Below are 6,000 nucleotides of genomic sequence, written 5' to 3'. Positions count from 1 at the left end.
TTATCTTCACATAAATAACTGCCACACTATTTGTACTATGGCTGAGCTCACAGATGTGATATTCAATATGATTAAGTAGTACACATTTCAATTATAAGGGATGAAGCAAGGATGTGTACTGAAAGTTGGTAATGTGTATTTTTAAGAAATCACAAAGAATGGAAAGGAGGAAGACAATGGGAGATGTTCACATTCCTTTGGGTTGTGAAAATTAATAGTTTGCATGTTTATAAAGGCTTTACTTCTTTATAGAATATGAATACAGATCCGGCCTCTGCCTCAATATTAGAACATATGTAGTAAAATAAGGACAAGAATTAAATATGAATTAAAATATGATTAGGGTCACTGTTTGATTTTGCATAATCAGTTTGACTATTGAATTATGCTAAAGCTCAGGATTCTTCTCTGTGTAATAGGTAGTTCACCAAAGGAAAAATAAGAGTCCGTTAAATCAAATTTGGGGAGTTGGTGGTTTTCTTCCTATTATCCCTGCAGTGAATGAAATTCTTAACTGGAGGTTCGATCAATGCTGATGCATCGCTATTGACAACTCTTTGAGGGGTCTTTAACTCCCTATTTCAACAAGGTAATGAAAGTAAGTACTGAACATGATTTGCTTGGAGAGGCAGTCCACCATGGACCCTGCACAGCCTTGAGGAGTGTGCCAGATGGCCAGGTTTCTCTGTCTTCTGATACCGAACAGTTCTGTGCCTGGTTACATAGTCATCTAGTAGGTCAAGACAACTACAGTGAGAGCTGCTTACTCTCCAGGGGAAAGTAGACTCATTTCCTGCTTGCTCTGGGGTAGGCTGTTTGCTTAAAACCGGTGGACTTTTGACCCTGAGTTTCTCAGCTATTCCAAAACTCACAGGAAAGTGGGGGGCCTGCACTGGGGTCCATCAAATCACTCCATAGACATGGTGGACAGGGTAACCAGTGCATATATGCTGATACTCTACTAGCTATTCTGTACTTTTTTCCTCTCTGATCCAAGAGTTTCCTAAGTATCATGTTAGTTTGCAAGTAGGGTAAGATCTCAAACCCTTCACGAGTTCTGATATAATTGACTTCTTGACTATAAATTTTACCAAAATTTAATTTGAGCACAAAATATAAATATATGTCATTGTACAGTTCTGATTAAGTTTCAAACATCTTTTTAATATTTTTTCATGAATAACATTTCACCCGCCAGTTGGTACTATGGCTCAAAATACAATCATCTGGATGGCACTGTCTTTTTCATTATTGTAATTTTGCTAATCACCTTCTCCTTGTTTCTTATCTTTTCCCACATCTACATTTGTGAAATTTTGCTTTCCTCCTAAATTCCTAAATTCTCAGACTTTTTCACCTGTTAATGTTCAAAGTTTATTTTTGGTATTCTTAATAGAACTACTTCTCTCCAAATCAGCTATTCTATATGATTTACTCTTAATGTCTTTAATATGTATCCTAAAGCTTATTTATTACTTGCTTATTCCTACAGCTTCCTTCTTACACATTTACTATTTTTATTGGATCTATGATTTCTGCTGTACTGTGCTATCTACTTTATTGTGTTCTCTCTCTCATGGTAGATATTTTGCAGATTCGCCTTTTCTTTCTTGAAGTCAAGGCTAAAATCAAATTCGCTATTTTGTAGAACTATGATTATATTAAACACCTTGCACCTAAGAATCAGCATCAGAAGGTGTTTTCTCTAAGCATAAAATATGAAAATATTAATTGTAGATAACATGTATATCCTTACCATGTAGCAGAGGTTTTACATTTTTCTGAATAATAACTTCTATCCTTATAATCTCCACACATCTTTAAGTGAATTATACAGGCAATACCTGGTAGAATTAGGATTTAAACTGGGGCAGACTGGCTCAAGTATTTAATCTCTTAACTATTAAGCTAGAAGGCATTGGTTTGACGAGTTAGTAAATTCAAAAATTGAATTCCAAGGTCAAATTTTTCTCATTACTCTTATGGAAGTAGCATCCAAATTAATAACTTGAAATTTGGGAACCTGTCTTCATTACAACCAAATTTTCCCCAACATGCCACCAACAGAAGCACCTACTGGCAACATTGTTGTCACTACATACCTAAAATGTTCCTTATTATTATCCTTTGTGCTACTATCTTAGAAAAGAATGTTCCCTTCTGATATAAAATAGAAGGGTGTAGTGGACAGATGATAGGGAGTCTTCAACCATCTAAAATTTCTTGACTGACCTTGGACTAAATTGCATTCCTTGGATTTTAGTTTCTTTCACCGAAAGTCTCAGATAATAACATGTACTTTATAGGGTTGTTGTGAGCTTTAAATGGCACTGCTATTTATGTAGTGCCATGTAAGCATTCAATAAACATTATTTCTTTCCCTTCCTTGTAAAGTATATCATGGATTGTTATTTAATATCCAACATCTGTTTCAATTTCACACATCACTGCTCTTCGGTGTACAAAATGGGAAACTATAGTACATATTTATTAAATTACTACAAAGAATATTAAGTTAAAGGCTAGATCCTTTATTGTAGTGAATTCCAAGGTGAATTCTTCGTAAGACAAATATGTTTTTTTGACAAGGGGAACCTTCTCTTTCATTTTCTGTTTTTTAAAATTATTGAATCAGCTTTAGTAGAAAAAGGCATATCAATAATAAATTTTCAATATTTGAAATTGAATTAATGAGAGCAACTTATTCCAGTGAAACAAACATATTTTTCAAGTGAAATACATAATTAAAATGAAGGATAGGCTTTATAATTTTATTTTTATTACTCCCATAAATTTTTCATCCTCTTTTATTAAACAGAGCTTTGGTGGTAACTTCTAAATGTCCTAAGACAAAAATCCATGTCTTCCTTTTAACCTCAGAATTTCTATTGAAATTAAACTACCCACATAGGCCAATAAAATCAAATGGCTTTTAATATAAAGCTCTTAAAAATATAAAGAATAGGAATATTTTAATCTATTGGGATTTCAGAACTCTACACAGGCTAAGCTCTAGTGTGACAGAGTATTAGTCTACAGAATTAGATAATCATATCCTCATGATGTGATTCTCCTCTTCCCAAATTCACAAAATAGCTTGTCTACCATCAATATCTACCACATCAGAAAAGTATTAATCTAGAGAAAGTGGGGTACTGGAAAGAAAGAACATCTATGAAGTCAACAGAGGCCCAGAGAGTTAGTATAGTCTCAATCCCAAACAGCAATTCAATTTTCCATAAATAACAGAATAACTGTTTTACTTGGTCACAGATACTGATTTTAGAACTGAGAACCGGAATTTTATATAAGATAAGAGCAAGTGTATCACCTGGAAGTGTGAGTTGGGCTTTCACAAACTGGTTATCCATGTGTTAGTGACAACCTTGAATCAGCACAGATAGCATAATGACCCAGTCCAGCTGTCTCCTGCTTTATTGCTGCCACTGGGTAGTAGATAAAGACAAGTAGCCTCAGAAATTTTCATTCATCCGTGGCCACAGCTGAGAAACAGGGTGCTACATGTCTCCAAGAGATTTGAGAAAATTCCTTTTAGTCTGCCGGAATGTTGATCCAGAGAGGAAGGGCTCTGGATCTTTGCCATTGCATAACATTGGGCTTCTACCTGGGATCTTTAGCTATACAGGAAAGTCACCATAATGCCACTTTGTTTCCATGTTAAGATTGCAAAAAAGCTCCATAATTTATTGGGTCACTGAATCTATCTCTGCTGATGGACAGCTCCATTGGACATCTCTCAAAGAAAAGGCAAAGCTTTTTGTAGCACAATCTCCAGCCAGAAAGGAGGAAAAAGCACATTTTGCAATTCATGATAGTATCAATTGTATGTTACATATTATATTTCCTACTACAAATACCACATATCTTTACTATATATAGTGTGTAACATATTATATATTTACACATGGAATATATACTATATATCATACAATTTAATGTATGCAACATATTTTATGACACATATACTATGATATATATTATAAATTTCATATTATATACACTAGACACTTGTATATGCATTTTAATTCATTTAATTTCTTACAATATTGTTACGAGTTAATAGCTATTGTCCAAATCTTACAGATGAAGATTGAGACTAGCTATGCAGAGCATATTATTCTTACTTCCTATGCCAAAAAAAAATTACAGTTAAAAATCTGAGATAAGGGTAAATACTATTACATCACATATAAATTTCTCTGATATTAGTTGTGTCAGGAATAACTAATGCCTAGATGCTAGTGGCACTCAGGTGACCTTAGCATGGCATTTAATCTTCAGGGCTACCCAACGCACCTTAATTTTCTGCCGCTTGGAGGCACTCTTGCACCATAACACAAAACTTTCTGGCTTTAAACTTGGTTTCTTATGAGCCTCAAAGGTTAGGACAGAGGCTTAAACCACACCGCAAAATTTGGAAATAATTTCTGCATACTTCTAAATCAATAATTCTGGTGAACAGAACCCATATTTTCTGGACTGGTGTCACTATTCAACTGTGTCCTAAATAGGGAAACAACGCAAAGATCCCAAGTTCTTCAAGTTAAGAAAATTCGACCCCTTTCTCCCTTCCAGACAAATGCTAGTATGCAGCCTAGAGCCTGGAAACAGGAATTTAGGCTGAGCCCTGGATGTGGTGGTGCCTGCCTGCAGACTGTGGCGCCCGCGGCCTGAGATGACTGTATGCTTGACTGAAGCAAAACGGATAGGAAGTCCAAACAAGGAATCCATCCAAAGAGCCTGGACTTAAATGTAGAGGCAATGCATAAGGTAAGATATCAGAAACCTCACACCTTCGATGGCTTTGATGGGAGAGTGGGAAATCGAACCCAGTGGGCATCCTGGAAGGACTATAGCTGAAGGACATTTTTCCCCATCTCACTGGCTGCAGATGGTGAGCGAGCAGTTAGGGAGCTAATGTAGCTGAAACAGAATTAGAACTATGATTAACAATTGTAAAAACAATTCAAGTTTTAGTGTTATTAATACTATCCACACGTATAATGTAGGAAAATTAACTTTAACATATTATTCATATGAAATCATTTTTAGAATCATATACAACTAAAACTCAGTATTATACCAAAATGCACTTATTTTTTAGTAAAAAGTTACCTTATTAAAGTTAATGTGGCATACCTATGTATTATATGCAAAAACACTAGAATAAGATTCTTTTGCTCTTGGTGTTGTCACCACCTGACTTCTAGTTGCCCAAATTGGCCCCACTGAAAACGTTTTATAATATTTTAACTATAAAATGCACTTGGGATCTCTGACCTCCTGGTGGCTTTAAATACTGTGGTTTCCAAAAAAAGGCACACCCACAATAAAATACATTTTTTAATTGATGGGAGATTGTATCTCCTTTAAATGAAATAGAAGGAAGAGTATTGTTCTTAAAATGTTTGATATAGTGATTTCTCGTAATTGTTTTTCCTCCCGCTGTAAGAACATAGCTTAACAACTGTGATGTTTGATGAAAACTGAAGATGTTTTTAAGTCAAAAATAAATAAATTGGAGTGGTTACTCAGAGCTACAACAGCTGTGTTTTGATGTTTACAAGCACAGATGTTAGATGTTTCCAGATGGAAACAAGGTTGTCAGTCTTCAATTTCCTCGAAAAAGAACTATATAATGACGATAGTTAAAAACCAGTCTCATAGTTTTTCCATGATGCTAGTCATGAAATGCTACAGTTTGCTTGCAATATATGTCTAATGTAGCTCTCTGGTGGTATATTTGGTTCAAACATTTGAAATGGTCTATCCGTTTGATATTATTCCATATCAAATACTGACAAGAATGTTCACAGCAGTGTTTCAATTAACGTCACCATTAAAAAAAAAATCTTGGATGTTACCTAGCTAGGTTATGGCCATGGGATTTAAAATATTAGCAAATAGAATGTGAGAACTCCAAGAACTTCACATATTTGAGTGATTATGTCAAACACCTCAATATTTGACTAGACTGTT

General features: G+C 34.8%; 1 long non-coding RNA gene across 1 annotated transcript in view; it reads left to right on the top strand.

Annotated features, from left to right (window-relative positions):
• The first annotated feature begins 4,408 nt into the window (after positions 1–4,408).
• The window catches only part of LOC128314496 (uncharacterized), a 29,158-nt gene continuing 27,566 nt past the window's right edge, over positions 4,409–6,000 (top strand). Inside the window, exon 1 of the long non-coding RNA XR_008296212.1 lies at positions 4,409–4,791. This is a non-coding gene — a long non-coding RNA (uncharacterized LOC128314496). The remainder of the gene's footprint in view (positions 4,792–6,000) is intronic.

Source organism: Acinonyx jubatus, chromosome A1, assembly GCF_027475565.1.
Source record: "Acinonyx jubatus isolate Ajub_Pintada_27869175 chromosome A1, VMU_Ajub_asm_v1.0, whole genome shotgun sequence".
NCBI lineage: Eukaryota > Metazoa > Chordata > Mammalia > Carnivora > Felidae > Acinonyx > Acinonyx jubatus.
Note: the sequence above shows the minus strand (reverse complement) of the source record. Positions and strands in the feature narration are given on the sequence as shown.